This window comes from Chiloscyllium punctatum, chromosome 15, assembly GCF_047496795.1.
Source record: "Chiloscyllium punctatum isolate Juve2018m chromosome 15, sChiPun1.3, whole genome shotgun sequence".
Taxonomy (NCBI): domain Eukaryota; kingdom Metazoa; phylum Chordata; class Chondrichthyes; order Orectolobiformes; family Hemiscylliidae; genus Chiloscyllium; species Chiloscyllium punctatum.
In genome coordinates this window covers 31,745,709-31,767,830 of record NC_092753.1, presented here as the reverse complement: position 1 = coordinate 31,767,830, position 22,122 = coordinate 31,745,709, and positions in this window count along the sequence as shown.

The following is a 22,122-nucleotide window of genomic DNA, read 5'->3' as shown; positions in this document are numbered from 1 at the left end:
GCTTAATTTTTGTGAAGGTAAATTGTGAATTGCAGCATAAATTATCCATTATAATTCCTTCTTTCGTACACAAGATAATTAGATCAATATTTAATGCTGCTTTTCCATTGGCCTATGTTTGTCGAATGTATTTTCTTAATTCCTCTGTATATCCAAGAAGACCATCGTGTTAAGACAGCAAGTCCTCACATGGGGTTTCATGAATTGGTAAATGCTAGTCTAGTTCATGTAAGGAATTCTGTTGAATTTGGTTCAGTTACATGGTGTTTTGCATTTTCTCTGAAATTTGTTTTAGTTAAATTTCATTGTCAAATGTAGTGTTTGTTGTGGATCACAAGTAAGCACATTGCCTCTGAGTGCCAGTATCATACTGTGGAGTGTTACATTATCGGAGGTACTGTCTCTTGAATGACATGTTAAGGTCCCATTTACTCTTAAGTGGATGTTAAAGTTACTATGGTACTTCTTTGAAGAAAAGCAGTTGAGCTATCCCAGTGACCAGGCCAACATTGATCTCTCAATCGACATGGTCAAACTAAGACTGATTTTCTAGTTTCCAGCGTCTGTAACATTTTATACAGATACTTGTGATCATGAAATGTGTTGTATAGTGCTATGCACTTTTTTTTCCCTTTCTCTAAAAGGTACAAACTGAATATGTCAGAAGTTGAAAGTGAGAGAAGCAAATGCTCTGAATACTCACGTCTGTCAGCATCTGTGATGATTAAAGCATTGTGCCAAACATGACTTTTTTTGGAACGGGAGGAGGATAACAATGTATTGGATTTTATGCCAGTGGGGCGAGTGAGAGGAAAAAGAGAGAGAGAGAGAGAGAGTGAAGTAGGGAAGGCCTCTAATAGGAAGAGATCAAACAACAAATAAGTCTTGGAACAAAAGGAAAAGTGAGTGTAAACAAAAGGAAAAGAAACAAAGCATTTGGCAGGAGTAAATGGTCAGATGGTAAACAGTTCTGTTTGAAAATGAAATCATTCAGAGAGACACCTGGCTAAAGAAACCGCATCAAAATGGGGACTAAACGTTTACTCAGTTTTTGAATTCATAACACTGTAAAGGGCCTCATTGGAAGCTGAGGTCTTGTTTGTCAAGCTCCTGTTAAATTTTGTTAGAACACTGCAGCAGGCCAAGGACAGAAATGAATATCAGAACAAGATGGTGAAATAAAGTTCAAAGTGACCAGAAGGTCTGGTTATGCTATGGGCTGAGTGGAAATGTTGTGCAAAGGTGATCAGAGAATCTATGTTTAGTTTTCAGTTAGAGGAGACCACTTTGTAGCAGCCAATACAGTGTCCCAAAGTGAAAGGCTTGCAGTAAATTGTTGCTTCAGCCAGCAGTATGGGGGTGAAAATGTCAGTATTACATCTGCCAGTGCTTGGAAGATGCTGTTGGACAGACAATGATGTTGGGGTGACTAAGGAGTGGATTAGTGCATCATGGAAACAACAGACCTCTTTGGAATCCTGACAGGGGAGAGGAAGTTATACTTGGTGGTGATCTCGTGCTGGGGTTGGTGAAAATCATGGTAGTTCAGAGGAAATTCACTATGGAAATGTCTGGGATAAAGGAGTTGCTTAATGAGAAAAAACTTGGTCAGCCTCCTTTAAGAATTGAAGATGATGTTATTGAAGCCTATATGATTCTGAGAGATGCTAAGTGGATGGTGAAGAAATCTAGAATGAAGGAAAACTGTCTTATTCTTTAATAGGGATAATTGCCTTGTAAAGGTGGTGTTGCTGTACTTGGGTAAATTAATGGAATTTATGCTCAAAGCTTTGTTCTGTATTCAATTGGAAATGCGAGGTAATCATTAAATCATTCCACATCCCTTTGCAGAAGATTACAACTCCCGATAATATAAAAGTTGTGAAGTATTATGCCAAGTAAAATGAACAAACCATCACCATCCTGAGTTGTCTTTGCTGATTTTAAAATTTCAATATGTGAAATTTTTGAAAATCACATTTTTGAAACTGACGAGTTCAAATTTCTGAATCTTAAATCCACTTTCAAATGCAGTATCTGTCTATTGGGGAAGTTTTTCTTGACGGTTATTCATTATTCAGAATTTGTTCAGTCTCTCAGCATGCAGAAATGTATTTTACAATGCACGAAAGAAAATATTTAGAATTTTGCTGAAGCTGTGTCAGAGACTGACGGGAAGTCATGTTTCACTATATACACATACAGACTTACAAAAGAGGAGAAGCAGGCTGTTTGATACTACTTATATTTTTATCTATTTTTCGATCTGTATTTTATTTCATGTATTTTGATGTGACTTTCTTTAACGGCTAGTCATTATAAAGAACCAGGTGTCATTGTAACCTCTGCAGCAGGGGACCTGTAATCAGTTTTATTGCAGTTTTGGTATTGAGCTCTTGTGACCATGGCAACAAATGATGAACTTGCTTTCCAAAATCACTGTGTTTCCAACTATTTAAGTTACCATTCTAAATGCATAGAGACTGTGGCAGTTAATTCTTTTTTTGTTTCATGGAATGTCTTTGCTGATCTGAAGCAAGCAACCTGATCACTAAAGATCGAACACTGATCAGCTCAAGTTAACTGTGGGTCAAGTATTGTGATTTCTGTTCTTTCACAAGAAGTTTAGTGTGGGAGTTATAAGAAAACATAAAGACTTCTGGCTATTTTGGTGCTGAAGTACCAATTGTTAAATAAATGTTTTCAATCCTTGTTCATCAAAACGGCAGTTTTCAGTCTATGCTGGGTCTTTGACCTCCCTTCTCAATTGTCTCTAATGCGTTAACAGGCTCTTCGTGCAAATGATGTGAAACATGTCCGAAAGACAAACTTGCCTTCCTTTCAGAAAATTGCCAGTGAGTGCAACCTTTCTGACCTTATCTGCATTTCTCATCATGGATTCCTGGGCAGATTGCTGACATTGTTATAATCTATGTGGGAAGGTGCACTCATTCTTGAACTGCACCATTCCCAGGGATCACCAAAATGTCTCCATTTCACTTGTCTGATGGAATCAGGTTAACAGGGAAAAGAAACTGCCCATTATTCTATACTTCACCAAAATACTGTTTATTACTACAATACTTTCTAGCCACAGGTAAACAAACTGAACTATCACCATGTAACTCTACAAGCTGAAATTCAAACCCCTTTTAAAACCTCTAAGCATGCAAACAAAAAATGGATGGAGTGGGAGAAAAACTGGAGGAAGAGTTCAAGAGCATCAGTTCACAGGAGTTGGAGATGTTCCTGTTCTCTATTCCCCTTAAGATTATTGCACGTTTTTGCAACAGGCATGTGGTGGCTGTTGCATGAATTATGTGGTCTCTTATTTACAGGTTGAAGGCAACAGGTTACAGCAATAGATGGGAGTGAGCAGCAGGCTTTTGTCAGGTTTCATTTACTTTTACATGTACCATGGCGCCTTAACTTTCCTCCATCACTGCTTGCAATACTGCAGTGTAAACGCAAATTACTATGAGTTCCAGTAACTTGATTTCTCAAAGTGCAACAATCCTTTACTCAATAACACAAAGAAGAGTGGTAAAAAATATTCTTTGTAGCATTGGCTGCAATTCGCCCCCCACCCCACCCCCCACCTCCGCCTTGGGAGGTCCATACAGAGGCACAGGAATCTCCTGAGAATTAGCCCCTCTCAATTTTACAAACTCTTCCTGATACCATCACCTTTCTGTGCCCTCTGCTATTCCAGCTCCCATCCACCTGCAAAAGACCAAGGAAACTCCCCTCAATTCTCTGTCCATTAGGAAGTATTGTCACACACACTGCCTCTAAAGGGGCAGTTATATTCTCAGTAACACTAAAAGAGAAGAAAATTAACTACTTCTTCACTGCAGTACTTATATATGACGACATTTCTTCCTTTCATCGCATTCTACTCTCAATTCTTGATGTAGGATGGTAATTATTCAGAGATCCTTTTGACTTATTGAATTTTCATTTTTAGACTATTAAAAAAATTGCAATAATGTTTCAAATTCAAATTGTTTTCAGGAATGTAGGAAAAATTAGAATTTTAATAAGCCACTCAGAATTGTAAGGCTTGAACGCTCCACTTATGAAACGTTGGAACATTTTAATAAGATTTTCGTTTTGGGAGTCACTGTTTTTTGAGGCAATGCAAGCAACATGAAGACTTTGAATATTCATGTCGTTATCTGTTTTACAACTGCATTCCAGACCATGTCTTAATATGTCTCAACCAACAACAGTGCGATCACTTTTTTAAATACCCAACTTTCATGGCCAACGAGCCATATGCTAGCAGTCATACGTTTTTTTGTGAACGAAAAGGAGAAACGTGCATTGGTGTAGTGGTTTTCATTTACCAGGCAAAATTCACAGTGTCTCACTTAAGAACTTCCTTGACTATTTTTGTAGGTAAATACAATAAACATGATCACATAACAGCAATTGAGGTGAAAAACAAAAAAGGACATTTTTAATTATGTTGGCAAGAGATGAGAATACTTGATCCGAAGAATCATCATCAAAAGAGATATCGGATATTTTATATCGAAATGAAGACTGTGCCAGACATTGTTTTTAGTGCAGTGGTATAAATTCCAAAAGAGAAGCAATAGAAACTAAAAGGTTGCTGGTATTTTAAATTCAATGTTTCTGTTTCATCACAGATGTCATGGTTACCACACCAATTTAAAAAAAAAATAACTGGAACCTTTTTAAGAGTTTGATTGAATTACTGCTTGCCACACTTCCTTCTAATTATATCCTTTAAAAATGTTGGATTGTTGCTTATACATCTGGTAAGACATTTACAAAATTCTCTGTATGCTCCTCAATAAGCCTGTTTGTAGTTAGATTGTTTGGAGCAGAGAACATGAACATGTTTTGATATTTGGTCTGTGCTGAAAAAGCTGATCTCAGTTGGGTTGGCTCCAATTGTCAAGGCAGTGCAAAAGGCAATGGCTTTCACTTGGATTACGAAGGGTTTTCGTTCATTTTATATGTTGAACTGTGTCAAAGTCTTATTTCCATCCTGGCATCTTTTTGAATAGAAAAGGTTTCACTTGACATGTTTGTTTCTAAACACTCGCAACAATATCTTGTGGTCCTAGGTCTTGTTTCCTGGAATCAATCAAGATGCATGCATCCCACGTCAATCCACCGTCTGGTTTTTATCCTCTCCAAACAGCCAGGTTACAGGTTTGCACTGCACAGCTAGGAAATCACCTTCTGATTTGGCACATGACTTCCTCCAAAAAGTCATGAATCACTGCAGAGTTGGCTTATATAAGCTATGCTACCACCGGAAAGGTTATCAAGCAACAAGCTTTGGCTGAACTAGCACTTCCGCAATCTGGACCGCTTGAGGAGGTGCTTTGCAGCACAGCTCTGAGCAGATAGACAGATTTGTGGTTAACTACTTTAATGCTGCATAACCTTTCCATGATGAATATTCAATCCTTACCGTCGCCTGGAAAACAAGAAATGCACAGGGGGAGGAGTCACATTCCCCAGTGCTCCCAGCTGCCTTCCAAGATCATCACACTTTAACCATGTCTTCCAAACTTGTCACCTAAAAGTCCCTGGTAGCCTGGGCCAGAGAAAGAATATAAGGAAATAAAACTAAAGATGAAAGATACAAAATAAATGCGAATTAGTAATATTTATTAATCACAAATCTCAATACAGATGCATCAATTGCCTTTAATAGTGGCTTCTTTCAACATGACTGTTTCATGATATTAGCAGGCTATCGCCTAACATTCAATAAATTTCTGGGACCTCCTTTTGATCAAACGTTAGTACATGTAGTATTTTTGACTGCTCTCTCTTTCACTCTGGTTTCAGCATATTCTTCTTTAATTAAGCATGGATGGATAGTATTTATTTAGTTCCTTAGCCATGCTCCCTGTTTCCCTTTACAGGTACCCTTTTTGGTCTCTTTCCTGCCTCATCTCTCTTCTTGCTACTCTTTCTTTAACAAAAGTACTCCTACTGAAAAACTTTAAAGATTCCTTTTCATATTAACTATAACTCTCTTCTTGTACTTGGCCCTCTCACTTCCATTGTCACCTTGCCGCTGAACTTTCTATGTCCACTCAGGCTCGAAACTGTATTATCAATCTGATATTTGTCATATGCGTCCTCTCCTGCTTCATCTTGATCTCTATCTCTTTTACCATCCAGCCAGCCCAGCATTTTGTTTTCCCTACATAACTCTTTTGTGGGGAATGTATCTGTAAACAAACCATTTTTGTGTCCCCTATCTTGTACTGCCAATATTTAATTACAACGTGGTATGATGGGGAAAACCACACTATAGGACACTTGCTCTATATAAGAGCCACGTGGCTTCTTTCGAGTCTTATGAAATGAAAAGTGTTCATATTAATACTACACTACCTCAAAAAATAGTATTTTTCATAAACTTCATGAATACATAAGAAACAATATCAGAATGTGATCAGTCAGAATATTCAGGTCTTTGATTTTAAAAAAACCTGCATAACTTCATTGACTCACTATGTATAGGTTACAGACTGTTTCAGGTCTGATGATCTTAATTGTTTTTTATTGAATGTTCAGGCTTCCTTCTCTGAAAAGATGTCAAAAATGACTGCCGTAAGATTTTGAACTCAGGGGGTCATTACTACTGAGTTGTAAAATGTCACGTATTTTAAATTGTTCATATCAGAATAAACAATATCCCTTTCATTGCTTCACTGTGTTAATTAAAAGTAATCTATTAATACTGTAAGAACACTATCGTTATTGGCAGTTTAAAATGCTTGTCAAGCTTTCTCAGCCAAATTCTGAGCGAGATAACTTTGCCATTTCAAATCTATGGTCATTGAACAAATTAATGTCAATGTCAGCATATCTCTGCTGGAGCTCTGCCTCTGAAGAGTTAATTATCCACTCCGAAAGACCTTGCTCACTATTGTGGTGTTCATTCAGTTGCCTTTATTGTTCAGATGAATAATTTCATTTATCATTACAGAGATGTTGGCTTAAACTTCCTTTTCAGATTAAATTTTGAAGCATGATTCATGATTCTATTATGGGGGGATAATAGTTTGCAGAAACAGATAGGCAAATCATTTATGATGTCAACATTGTGATGAAACATGTGTGTTTTATCTTTATTTAAGAATTTAGACCTCAAATTAGAGATATGGACATTGGTTTATTTTGATATTGCAGTCTTTCAAAATCCTGACTTATAGACCAGTATCTGTCAGAGAGTATATAGCTGAATATTTCTGAGAGAGTTAATGGAAATCTGTTTCTAGTTGAGGGTTTTATGATGAGAGAAAATGAGAAAACATTGAAATGCATCAGCTTGCTTTAGGATTTAGAATAATCAAGGATTGATTTTAGGTTAGAAAAACAGATGGATAAACTTTTACTTAGCTTAAAGGAAACCTGACTGAAATCAAATGTAAGAATATTTTTTCCTTGAAAAAAGAATTGTTCAGAGCAGTTAATGGCTAAGGGTTCAGACTTTTAGCTCCGCTCCAGAGTTGTAGTTTGAGAACAGTTCAGATCAAAGTCTTTGGTTGGAATTCTGCGAATTATTAAAGGACTGAAGAGATCTAAGCTCTGTGTGAATGGTCAAGGAAAATGGCTGCAAAATTTCTCAAATCAGAGCTGAAAAGAAATTAAGCCAATTTATCGATTTGACAGCGATGGATAATATTATGTTTTGTCCATCTGTATAGTGATTGTGTTGTGGAGTAGATGGAACTTTGATTTGCTTGTCTGTAATCTGCTCCTGATACGTTTAGATGGCTTGGCTTGTTTGTTTTTACTTTCTTTTGCGTAATAGAAATAATGGATGCATTAGTGGTCATCTTTGAAGATTCCATAGAATCTGAAACAGTTCCTATGACTTGGAGCTAATGCAATTCCATCATTTCAGAAAGGAGGTAGAGAGAACACACAGAATTATAGACTGGTTAGCCTGACATCAATAGCAAGGAAAATGCCAGATTCCATTATAAAAGGTTTAGTAGAAGACACTTGGAAACATTGACAGGCTTGGACAGTGTCAAAATGGATTTATGAAAGGGGAAATCATGCTTGACAGAAAAATTGGATATTTTTTGAAGATAGGAATAGCAGAGTTGATGAGAGCGAGACAGTTTATGCGGTTCATTTGGATTTTCAGCAGGCCTTCGACACAGTCCCCAACAGAGATTAGTGTGTAAAATTTAAACTGCATGGAATTGAGGATAGTGTACTGACATGGACAGAGAATTTGTTGGCAGATAGGCAACAAAGAGTAGGAATAAACAGATCTTTTTTTAAGTTCGGGCTGTGACTAATGTGGTACTGCAAGGTTCATTGCTTAGACCCAAGCTATTCACAACATGCATTAATGATTCAGATAAGAGAACTAGATTTAGTACAGCAAACTTTGTCTTAATTGGCATCTTATGAATTTGTATTCTTGATAAACCAGCAAAAATTATATACCTCAAATATGGCCAAATTTACTGTATTATTCTGTCCAGTTGTTAGAGTTTTTTATTTATTTACATCAATGTAAATATACTTAATATTTAATTGAGTGGTCACACAAAATATCAACAATTGATTCAAGTTCAAGTCATTTTTTCTGAAATGCCGCAATCTGCCACAATTTCAGTAGTCTGTTGCGGGTGCGAATAAGAAAACTCTCTGCAGTAACTTTTATTTAAGGCAAAGTTGCGTTATGATGCAAGTGAGTTATGTTCTAAATAAAGAATAACAGTGAGGTGTATACTCTTTGCATTATGTTTTTATTTGTTTGTGTGTGTTTTACATGGATTATTCAATCAACTGGCATATTCCTGGTCCCATAGATGCCAATTAATAAAAAGTGGGAGAGTGAGTTGTGAGGAAGATTCAGAGATGGTTTGGTATGATTTGGACAAATTGAGTGTGTGGACAAATGCATAGCAGATGAGACATAATGTAAAATAAATATGAGGTTATTGACTTTGATAGCAGAACAAAAAGACTATGGAGTCCAGAAACAGGCATCATGGTCTAAGGATATGAGGCAAATCGTTTGGGACTGAGATTAGGAGAAACACCTTCACCTAAACATGAGTCAGTCTGTAGAATTCTCTGCTTCTGAAAATGGTTGAGGCCAAAACATTGAGTGTTTTCATGAGGAGTTAGTTCTTTGGGCTAAAGAGATCATCGGATATTGGGAGAAGGTGGGAACAGGATACAGAGCCAGATGATTGGCTGTGACCATATGAAATAACAGAGAAAGTCGATGGACTGAATGGCCTATTCCTACCCTATTTCCTATGTTTTCATGTCATAAGTGTCTGATTTAGGTCAAAACTATATCCGCAGCCTGGCATGCTTGGGTTTCAGTGAAAGAGTCTTACGTTAAATAAAACATGATCTATGAAGCTACACTTCATTCTGGGATCTGACTGCTCCAGTAGAAGTATTAGCAAGGATAATAACATGAAGAAAAACCAGAGTGAAATATGAAGGAAGTGACAGTGTAAATGTCTCATGATAAACCAGTGCTGGGCCATTACATGTTGGGTACATTTAGAATGCTTTTCTGCCTTCCCAATCAGTCTGTACCATCCTTCATTAACCACACATGGTCAGTGCAAGCTTCATTGTGAATACAGCACTTATTGGTACATGAGGTGAGATGGTGTTTTATTGGCAGAAATAGTGGATAAATTTCCTTATTAAATGAGTATAATATCAGATATGTGGACTCATTCCCTTGTATTTTTGGCATCTCATCACTTCTGTCGGAACGCAAAGGACAGTGTATGTCATGAAATAGTAACAAAATATCAGGCAAACATGATGGTCTACAGAGAGATATCAGACACACAGACAGCAGTAATATTTAGAAATTTAATATTCAAACAGCATTTTGTGCTGCTCTATTTTATGGCAATGTACACATTTTCTTTCTTAAAATGCAACACTTAGGAAAATTGCACATAAATGCAGAAACTGCACCAGAAGATATTTATTCATGAGTAGTAGGAAGAAACAAACAAGGAAATTGGAGTTTTCATCCGAGGCCAAACTTCAGGCTTTCTTAATTAGATTCTTTCTCACAGAGTCATACAGTTCAGAAACAAACCCTTCAATTCAACTCGTCCATGCCGACCAGATTTCCCAAACTAAACTAGTCCCATTTGGCATAAATCCTTCTAATACTTTCCTATTCAAGTACCTATCCAATGTATTTTAAATGCTGTAACTGTACCTACATCTACCACTTCCTCTGGCACTTCATTCCATATATGAGCTGCCATTTGTGAAAAAGTTGCCCCTCTGTCCCTGTTAAATCTTTCCCCTCTCACCATAAAATTAGGCGCTCTAGTTTTGAACTCCCTTACCCTGGGGAAAAGACCTTTGCTCTTCACCTTATCTATGCCATCATGATTTTATAATCCTCTGATGTCACCACTTAAACCAGTAAGGCTCCAGGGAAAAACATCCCAGTCTCTCCTTATAAATCAATCTTCCAGTCCCGGTAATGTGCTTGTAAATCTTTTCCTGCACCCTTTCCAATTTAACAACATCCTTCCTATAGCAGGGCAATCAGATTTGTACATAGAACTTCAAATGTGGCCTCACCAATGTTCTGTATAGCCTCAACGTGATGTCTTAACTCCTGTACTCAACGGTCTGAGCAATGAAGGCAAGCATGCCAAATGCTGCCTTCACCATCCTGTTATGTTATGAGACCACTTTCAAGGAACTATGCACCTGAACCCCTAGATCTCTCTGTTCAACAGTGCTCCATAGGACCCTACCACTAGGTGTATACATCCTGCCCTTGTTTGTTTTACAAAAATGCAACACCTCACATTTATATAAATCAAAATCCACTTCTCTTTTAAAACCAAACTCCATATCATTAAGAAGACATAAGGTGTCTAAAAAGTTGAAGGTTCAAAGATTTTTTTAAAAAAGTCAGTTTGAAACACAATTTTAAAAATGCAGGCATATTATTTCCCAGAAAATCTGGGTTTGTGACTTCTCCAAAATTAGAATGTCCAAAATAAAAGTGAAATGTTCTAATTGTGGCAATATTGAATATGTCTATGAGCCATCTTAGGAGTTGAAATGCAACACCGATTCTGTTCACAATCTGTTATTGTTATGACTAGGTAAAGAGAGGGAATCAGATCCCCTCTTTTTAAATTCCCCACAATTGTTCATAGTTTGGTGTGAAAAAGCAAATTACAATCAGGTTGCAAGTAAAACTTAGTTCACTAGGAAATAAAGGAGCCACTTACCTCAATTCTCTTGAGTGAAAGAAAGAAGAATTTTATTATCTAGAAAACCTGAGAAAAGCTAACAGGAATGTAACATCAAACATTTGCACACAAATATAGTTTAAAAGATGTCCAGTCCAGATAAGGTGTTACTGGGTTTTAGCCTGAGATCACAGTGTGATGGGTGACTTTTATCCTCAATAGAAGTAAAGTCTTTAAATCTGAGTTCCTGGTGAACAATTATTTGATAAGGTTGTTTATAAACCAGACACGACACTGACTTGGCAGACAGCATTTCGGCTTTTGTAAACACATTTCCAAGAACCCCAGTGCAACTTATAGTTTTAGTATCATTTATGAAATTTGTCTCTCCTTAACAAATAATACAGAAGTATAAGTCATAAAGTCTACAGTCAACCAATGTTTCCAAACAATAATATCATGAACCTTCTTCACACCTCCCCACAGAAAATAAAGGAAAGATATCCTTAAGAGACATTTTGATTTTTTGATTACAACTTTAGTGCCACGGTGGATCAGTGGTTAGCACTGTTGCTTCGCAGCGGCAGGGACCTGGGTTTGATTCCCACCTTGGGTGACTGTCTGTGTGGAGTCTGCACATTCTCCCCATGTCTGCATGGGTTTCCTTCGGGTGCTCCGGTTTCCTCACACAATCCAAAAGATATGCAGGTCAGCTGAATTGGACATGCTAAATTGCCCATAGTGTTAGGTGCATTAGTCAGGGGTAAATATAGGGTAGGGGAATGGGATTTAAAAGGTGCTTTCTAAGAATCTTTGGAGAATTTCTGCAGTGTGTCCTATAGATGGTACACACTGCTGCTACTGAGCATCAGTGGTGGAGGGAGTGGATGTTTTGTGGATATGATGCCAATCTAGAGGGCCCGAAACGTCGATTCTCCTGCTCCTTGGATGCTGCCTGACCTGCTGCGCTTTTCCAGCAACACATTTTCAGGGCTGTTTTGACCTTGTATGGTGTCAAGCTTCTGAAGTTGCACTCATTCAGGCAAGAGGGGAGAATTACATCACATCCTGACTTGATGATGATGGGCAGATTTTGGGAAGTCAAGTGGTAAGTTAGTTGCTGCAGGGTTCCTAACCTCTGACTTGCTCTTGTAGCCACTATATTTATATGGCTCGTCCAAAAGATCCCCAGGACTTTTGTAGTGGCTGATTCAGTGATGGTAATGCCATTGAAGGTCACGGTGTGATGGTTAAATTGTCTCTTATTGGAAATGAACACAGCCTGGCATTATTATGAAGTGAATCTAAAAAGGTATGAGACAATTACAAAAAAAGGTTTGTACATTGCAATGTGAATTTGCAGATTTGTGAATTGCCAGAATCCATCTTCAAAAGTATAATTGCGTAAGTACTTTGGATTGACTAAAATAGCATTGAGATTATTTCTCTTTGGAGAAGTTGAATAGATTTTATCATTTGTGAGTAATATAAAATACCTGGAGCTGGTTTCCATTCTTTGGATGATCAGTTTATTTATGATGTGCAATCAATAATGAGGAAATGAGAGTTCCAGTGAAATTCTCTGGGGATTGCTTGAGTTAGCGATCAGTGCCTTTAGAAATATTGCTGAGTGAAACAGCAAAGTAGTTGCAGAGTTTTGTTGTAAGAGTGATTGATTTATGTTGTCAAGAGGAGAAACCGGTGACCAGGCTTTGATTGAGCCTTTCTAATTGAATTGGTTGACGTGAACCTAAATTCAGTTCTATTGTCTTGTGTACTCACAATGGAAGTATATTGAGAGTGAATAGTCAGTCATAGAATTCCATCATGATGCAAATTTATTTTAAAACATCATCACCTAAGTACAATTAGCTGAGGGGAAGCAGAATAACTTGCAGAAGAGGATTTTGAGTGCTAATAGCATTTAATCTTTCACATTCACTTGGCTGCCAGAGATTTGGTGACTTTCTGGGACAGTTTGTCAATACTTCACTGATATTCTACCAACATTAAATCCAGGAATTATTTGAGGACTTCATGTAGAGCAATCGAAGTGCTGTGCAGCATAAGAGGAGCTGCTTGGTAACGATCACCTTGCTGGGAGCCAGTCCTAATGTGGAGCAAAAATGGCAGGAGGACATGAGGCTAGGCAGAGCAACAGGAGAATTAGATAGGCCACTTCATAGCTGGAGATAAAGGATATCCTGCCTCCAGCATCAAGACCTCCCATGTCGAAGAACATACATGAACCCCATCACTCAGTCTGTAGCCTACTTTGAGCAGCTACTCCGGTGTGTTGGTCACTGTGTTCATGCTTTCAGTGGATGCATGGGGCCTACATATACTGCTTCAGGAACATTGTATCAAATCAGCGCTTAGCATGTGAGGGACAATTTTAGCATGTCCAGAAGTTGTAGTTATGGATCTAAATTAGGATCTAAATTGCATGCTCAAACCCAATAAGGACATCAACATTGGGAATTTGATATACAAAGACACTGGGGGAAGGAAGGATGGGAAGAAAAGGTGGTGGGGTAGCACTGTTATTCAGATATGAAATGACAACATTTGAGAGAAATGATCTGGGCTTGATTGATTTACAGTCCATTCGGGTGGAAATTTAAAAAAAGCAAGTGAAAAAGACATTGAGGGTCCATACACTACTCTTACCAAGATGTAGCTACATTGCAGGAAAGACTATAAATCACCAAATAACAGGAGAAAGTAAAAGGAATAGAGCAATAATTATGGGTGACTTTAATTGTTACTTTGTTTGGGTTAATCAAATTAGCAAGGGTAGCTCTGACATTATATTCACATCATGTATTAGGGATAGTTTCTGAGGGCAATATGCCATAGAGTCAATCAGGCAACAAGCTATATTGGATCTGGTGATGGGTAATGAGAAGTTTAAATAAATGACCACAGAATAAAAGGTCCCTGAAGGAATAGTGATCATAACATAGAATTTAATGTTCAGTTTGAGTGTGAGCATCTTGGATTGGGTACTATTATGTTTAACTGAACTATTGTAAAATGAGGATGAGTGTTGGCTGAAGTAGACTGGGCAGATGGATTTGCAGGAAAAACAGGAAAAATATATCCCAGTAAAGAGGGAAAATTACAAGAGAGGGATAAACCGAACTTGGCTAATGAAGGAAGTTAGGGAGACTATGAAGTTGAAAGGTAAAGTATAGAAGGAGGCAAAGGTCAGTGATATTCCTGAAGCCCAGGATAAATTGACAGTCCAGCAAAAAGGACTAAAAAGGTAATAGAGAAAATAAATTACAAGGGCAGACTATGCTGAAACTGCTCACATTATTCCAAATACAGTCTGGCCAGAACTTTATATAACCTCAGCATTACACCTCTGCTCTTGTATTCTAGGCTTTTGAAATGAATGCTAACATTGCATTTGCCTTCCTAATTGCCAACTGAACTGACACGTTAACATTGAGAATCCTGAACTTGGACTTCAAAGTCACTTTGAGCTTCAGTTTCTGAATCCTTTCCCCATTTCAAAAATAGTCTATGCCTTTACTCTTCCTAACAAAGTGCATAATATTTCATTTCACCACATTGTATTTCATCTGTCACTTCTTTGCCCACTCCTCCAGCCATCCAAGTCCTTCTGCAGTATTCCCATTTCCTCAATACTACCTGTCCCTCCACTTACCTTTGTGTCATCTGCAAACGTAGCAATAATGTCTTCACTTCCTTCGTCTAGATCATTAATTTATAACATGATAGTTGTGATCCCATCACTGACCCCTGAGGAACTCCACTGGAGTTTATCAGCTGCCATCCTGATAAAGACTCCTTTCTGCTAGTCAGCTAATCGTCTATCCATGCCAGGCCCTTGCCCCTAGCACTATGGGTTCTTGCTTTTGACCTCCTCAATGAGTGCTAACAGATTTGCCAGGCTTGATCTTTCCTTGATGAAGCTGTGCTGACTCAGCCCTATTTAAGTTCAAAGTACTCTGCAATCTCATCCTTAGTGGACTCTAAAATCTTACCAATGGCCATGGTCAGGCTAACTGGCCTATCGTTTCCTGGCTTCTGCCTCCCTCCCTTCTTAAACAGGGGTGATACGTTAGCCATTTTCCAGTCCTCTGGGACCCTCCCTGACCACGGTAATTCCTGAAATATCACCACCAATGCCCCTACAATCTTCGTGGGTATCTCCTTCAGACTTTAAATGTAGTCCATTTGATCTGAGTAATTTATCCAGCTTCAGACCTTTCAGCTTCCCCAGCACCACTCCTTAGTGATGGCCACTACACTTGCCCCTGCCCTCTGACTCTCCAAGTTCTGATCTGCTGTTAGTATCTTCCCCTGTGAATACTGATGCAAAGTATTGATTCCATTCCTCCGCAATTTCTTTTTGTCTCCAGTAGTACATCTCCAGCCTCATTTTCCAGCAGTCTAATGTCCAGTCTTGCTTCTCTTACCTTTTTAGACACAAGTCACTATCGAGATAACCATCATGTTCATTTTCTCCCCCTACTTATTGTTTTTTTAAGTTATTCTCTGCTGTTTTATAAAGGTTTTCCAATCCTCTGGCTGGTATGCTTTTTCTTTGGATTTTACGCTATCCTCACCCTCCCCTTAGTGGGTTTCTTCTTCCTTGGGATGAATTTCTGCTGTGCCTCCCAAGTTACCCCCAGAAACTCCTGCTGTTGCTGCTCCACTGTCTTCCCAGCTAGGCTCCCCTTCCAGTCAAACCTGGCCAGCTCCTCCCTTATGTCTTTTTAGTGACCTTAACTCAATAGCAATATTGTTACACCTGATTCCAGTTTCTCCCCTTGAAACTGCAGGGGGAATCCTATCATATTATGGTTATTGCTCCACAGGGTCCCTTCACTTTAAGCTCCTTAATCAAGTCTGCCTCATTACACATCACCAAATCTGGAGCTGCCTGTGCCCTAGTGGTGGTAAGGACGTGGCGGTGGAGGAGGCCCAGGACCTGCATGTCCTCAGCAGATTGGGAGGGGGAATTGAAGTGTTCAGCCACAGGGCAATGGGGTTTGTTTGGTGAGGGTGTCCTGGAGATGTTCTCTGAAGCGCTCTGTGAGTAGGCATCCTGTCTCCCCAATGTAGAGGAGACCACATCAGGAGTAATGGATACAGTAAATGACATTGGGGGATGTGCAGGTGAAACTTTGATGTGGAAGAAAGGCTCCTTTGGGACCTTGGATGGAGGTGAGGGGAGAGGTATAGGCGCAGGTTTGCAATTCCTGCAGTGGCAGGGGGAGGTGCCGGTGGGAAGGTGGATTGTTGGGGGGTGTGGACATGACAAGGTAGTCGTGGAGGGAATGGTCTTTATGGAAAGCAGATAGGGTAAGGAGGGAAATTCATCTCTGGTGGTGGGGTCTGTTTGTAGGTGGTGGAGGATGATGCAATGTATACAAAAGTTGGTGGGATAGAAGGTGAGGACCAGGGAAGTCTGTCCTTGTTGCGGTTGGAGGGGTGGGGTTCGAGGGTGGAGGTGCAGGAAGTTGATGAGATGCGCTGGAGGGCATCATCAACCACGTGGAAGGGAAAATTGTGGTCTTTAAAGAAGTAAGTCATCTGGTGTGTTTTGTGGTGGAACTGGTCCTCCTGGGAGCAGATGTGACGGAAGTGGACGAATTGGGAATAAGGGATAGCATTTTTGCAGGAGACAATGTGGGAGGAGGTGTAATACAGGAGGCAGGGTGGGAGGAAGTATAATGCAGGAGGCAGAGTGGGAAGAGGTGTAATACAGGAGGCAGGGTGGGAGGAGGTATAATGCGGGAGGCAGAGTGGGAAGAGGTGTAATACAGGAGACAGGGTGGGAGGAGGTGCAATAAAGAAGGCAGGATGGGAGGAGGTGTAATACAGGAGGCAGAGTGGGAGGGGGTGTAATACAGGAGGTAGGGTGGGAGGAGGTGTAATACAGGAGGCAGAGTGGGAGGGGGTGTAATACAGGAGGTAGGGTGGGAGGAGGTGTAATACAGGAGGTAAGGTGGGAGGAGGTGTAATCCCGGAGGTAGGGTGGGAGGAGGTGTAATACAGGAGGCAGAGTGGGAGGGGGTGTAATACAGGAGGTAGGGTGGGAGGAGGTGTAATACAGGAGGTAGGGAGGGAGGGGGTGTAATACAGGAGGTAGGGTGGGAGGAGGCGTAATACAGGAGGCAGAGTGGGAGGGGGTGTAATACAGGAGGTAGGGTGGGAGGGGGTGTAATACAGGAGGCAGAGTGGGAGGGGGTGTAATACAGGAGGTAGGGTGGGAGGAGGTGTAATACAGGAGGCAGAGTGGGAGGGGGTGTAATACAGGAGGTAGGGTGGGAGGAGGTGTAATACAGGAGGCAGAGTGGGAGGGGGTGTAATACAGGAGGTAAGGTGGGAGGAGGTGTAATCCCGGAGGTAGGGTGGGAGGAGGTGTAATACAGGAGACAGGGTGGGAGGAGGTGTAATACAGGAGGCAGAGTGGGAGGGGGTGTAATACAGGAGGTAAGGTGGGAGGAGGTGTAATACAGGAGGTAAGGTGGGAGGAGGTGTAATCCCGGAGGTAGGGTGGGAGGAGGTGTAATCCCGGAGGTAGGGTGGGAGGAGGTGTAATACAGGAGGCAGGGTGGGAGGGGGTGTAATACAGGAGGTAGGGTGGGAGGAGGTGTAATACAGGAGGCAGAGTGGGAGGGGGTGTAATACAGGAGGTAAGGTGGGAGGAGGTGTAATCCCGGAGGTAGGGTGGGAGGAGGTGTAATACAGGAGACAGGGTGGGAGGAGGTGTAATACAGGAGGTAAGGTGGGAGGAGGTGTAATACAGGAGGTAAGGTGGGAGGAGGTGTAATCCCGGAGGTAGGGTGGGAGGAGGTGTAATACAGGAGACAGGGTGGGAGGAGGTGTAATACAGGAGGCAGGGTGGGAGGGGGTGTAATACAGGAGGCAGGGTGGGAGGGGGTGTAATACAGGAGGTAGGGTGGGAGGAGGTGTAATACAGGAGGTAAGGTGGGAGGAGGTGTAATGCCCTCTCCATACTCTCTGTCCTGTTGCTTGTTTTGGAAACTGTCTAATAGACTCAGCTGAGCCCTCTCATTTTAACTGTATCCATGATTTTCTATGCAGCTGAATCCGCCCTCCTGTAACCCACCCCTTCCACCATTTAGTTTAAAGCCCTATCCACACCCATAGCTATACAGTTATTCAGGATTCTGGTCCCTCCTTGATTCAGATGGAGCCCATCCCATCAGAACAGTTCCCTCCTTCCCCTGTACTCATATCAACGTCCCATGGAGTCGAACCCCCTTCTCCCCCACCAATCTTTCAGCCATGTATTTACCTCTTAAATTTTGTTGACCCTGTGCCAATTTATTTGTAGTAATTTGGAGATTATTACCTTTTTTTGGTTTTGCTTTTCAATTTAGCTCCAAGCTGATCATGTTGCCTTTAAAGAAGCCTTTTCCTCTTTGTACCTCTGTCATTGATACCGATGTGCACCATGACAACGCCAGGTTCCTCTGCAGCTCAGATGAGATATATCCTGAACCTGAACAACAGACAGGCAACACAGACATGGGGACTTTCTATCCTGGCTACAGAGAACAGTGTCTATTCCTCTGACTATATTATCGGCGATTACAACTACATTTCTATTTTCTCCCTCCTTTTGGGTAGCTCCCTGTAGAATGGTGCTATGTGCAGTTTGCTCATCCACTTCACAGCTCTTCCCACCCCCATGTATACACAGAGCAAGAATGTCAAACCTGTTAGACAGCTCAATGGCTGACACGCCTTCAGCATTACCTCCTGGCTGTCTCTACCTGCCTCACTCATAGACAAACTCTCCTATCCCTGACAAATTTGAGGTAGTTAATCTAAGGGGTTCCAGAAGCTTCCTGAAACACAGCACCCAGGTAACTCTTCCCCTCCTATGCGCCATGATGTTTGAAGCTCAGACTTCAGCTCATCGACTCTGAGCCGTAGTTCCTCACGTAATCAACACTTACCACAGATATGGTCATGAACCAAAGAGGAGTCCACCAGTTCCCACATCATGTAAGTACAGCACATTGCTTGGTCTGGCATTTCTACTTTAATTACTTTGTTCTTAACTTGGTTTGTAAGAAAAACTTTTGCCAGTCTTCTAAGTTTGTGGCCTGTAAATATTTCCCCTATTGCCTTTAGTCTGAAAGTAATCTATAATAGTCAAATTAGTACATTGTGCATGGGAAATCATGTCTCACAAACTTGATTGAGTTTTTTGAAGAAGTAACAAAGAGGATTGATGAGGGCAGAGCAGTAGATGTGATCTATATGGACTTCAGTAAGACCTTCGACAAGGTTCCCCATAGGAGACTGATTAGCAAGGTTAGATCTCACGGAATACAGGGAGAACTAGCCATTTGGATACAAAACTGGTTCAAAGGTAGAAGACAAAGTTCAAAGGTGGTGGTGGAGGGTTGTTTTTCAGGCTGGAGGCCCGTGACCAGTGGAGTGCCACAAGGATCGGTGCTGGGTCCTCTACTTTTTGTCATTTACATAAATGATTTGGATGTGAGCATAAGATGTAAGTTTGCAGATGACACCAAAATTGGAGGTGTAGTGGACAGCGAAGAAGGTTACTTCAGATTACAACAGGATTTGGACCATATGGGCAAATGGGCTGAGAAGTGGCAGATGGAGTTTAATTCAGATAAATGCGAGGTGCTGCATTTTGGGAAAGCAAACCTTAGCAGGACTTATACACTTAATGGTAAGGATCTAGGGGTTTTTGCTGAACAAAGAGACCTTGGAGTGCAGGTAGATAGGATAATGAAGAAGGCGTTTGGTATGCTTTCCTTTATTGGTCAGAGTATTGAGTACAGGTGTTGAGAGGTCATGTTGCGGCTGTACAGGACATTGGTTAGGCCACTGTGGAATATTGCGTGCAATTCTGGTCTCCTTCCTATCGGAAAGATGTTGTGAAACTTGAAAGGGTTCAGAAAAGATCTACAAGGATGTTGCCAGGGTTGGAGGATTTGAGCTATTGGGAGTGGCTGAACAGGCTGGGGCTGTTTTCTCTGGAGCATCGGAGGCTGAGGGGTGACATTATAGAGGTTTACAAAATTATGAGGGGCATGGATAGGGTAAATAGGCAAAGTCTTTTCCCTGGGGTCATGGAGTCCAGAACGAGAGGCCATAGGTTTAGGGTGAGAGGAGAAAGATATAAAAGAGACCTAAGGGGCAACTTTTTAATGCAGAGGGTGGTACGTGTATGGAATGAGCTGCCAGAGGAAGTGGTGGAGGCTGGTACAATTGCAACATTTAAGAGGCATTTGGATGGGTATATGAATAGGAAGGGTTTGGAGGGATATGGGCCGGGTGCTGGCAGGTGGGACTAGATTGGGTTTGGATATCTAGTCGGCATGGATGGATTGGACTGAAGGGTCTGTTTCCATCCAGTGCATCTCTATGACTCTATGACCAGATCAGACCCCTTCAAAAATATTTAGGAAGGTAGACTAGACCCTAACATTTTCTTATTTTAAAAGCAAGTGTAAAGTGCTGTGTTCCAGTTGCAATTTGCCTGATGAAACTCTTCAACTTTAAGCAAAGACAATTTATTCAAGCACAGGTTAATATATAAGAAAAGAAAGAAGAACATAGAATAACAACTCAATTGGAAAACTTAACAGAATGATAGATACAGTAACTATTACTAATTAATTGTTCCAATATACTAACATCCCAGAAGCACCCCTGTGGCAAAAGACAAATTCAGAAATCCGATTTTCTTACATGCAATACCTGCAATAGGAAGGGAAATCCCATCTTCTAGCTGTAACCAAGAGAAGGAAATATGTCGCTTCTACTTTTCAAAACTGCAGCAGCCTCTGCTGAATCTAAAAGTTAAAAAAAACTTAGAAATCCTGGTCTGTGAGAGCTGGCCACGCCCATCTGGGCTGTGTCTATTGTTCCAACCTTCCTTAAAAAAATCCTAAGGAGTCTCAAATTGTTTACGTTACCACAGACAGCTCTGTGCCTCTCATTCAATCTCCCTCTCAAAAGAAACTAGAACAAAATACACCGCTTAAAGCCACAAGCTACCACAGCTATCACCAAGCAATGAACTTACAGTTTACCTGTGATTTCACTCTTTTGTGCTGGACCCCTATTCCTAGGCTTCGAATTATCCTGTTTTTTTTAAAAGAAACATCACAAACTATGAGGCAAAAAAAGCAAACAGAGAGAACTTCTTTCCCTCTGAACCAATTTCCCACACAGCCTCCAAATTCCCCAAACTGTATGCTCACTTAGGCTGTGTCTCACACTGGGTGTGATCTCTACTCCCTGACCGTGTGAAGCTGACTAATCCTGCACTTTCAAAGGTTCTCTCTACCCCAGTCAGCCTTGATGCTTGTACTTAACAAGAAGCTATCGAACTTTGTCTTACAAACATTCCATGACCCAGCCTCAACTGCTTTCTGAGGCAGAGAACTCAATAGTCTCTCAACCCTTAGAGCGTTCTTCTCAGCATTCTAGTTCTAGACTGACCTGTAAGAGAAAACATCCTTTCCATGGTCACCTTGTCAAGACCTTTCAGAATCTTGTGCTTCAATCAAGTCACCACTCATTCTTATATCTAGCAGTGGTAACAAGCCAAGCACGTCCAACCTACCCTCCTAAAGTGACCCAATCATTCCAGCTATCAATCTCCTCTGAATCACCTCCAAGCTGCAACCTTCCTTAAATCAGGAGACAGAAACTGCGCACAGTATTTGAAATGTGGTCTCACCAATGCACTGTGTTGCTAAAGCATAACCTCCTTACTTTTAGTGTTCAATTCCTCTCATAATGAAGGACTGCATCCCATTAGCCGTCTTGATTATGTGCTGTACCTGTACAATAATTTTCTAAATCATGAATTAGATCATCTAAATCTCTCTGT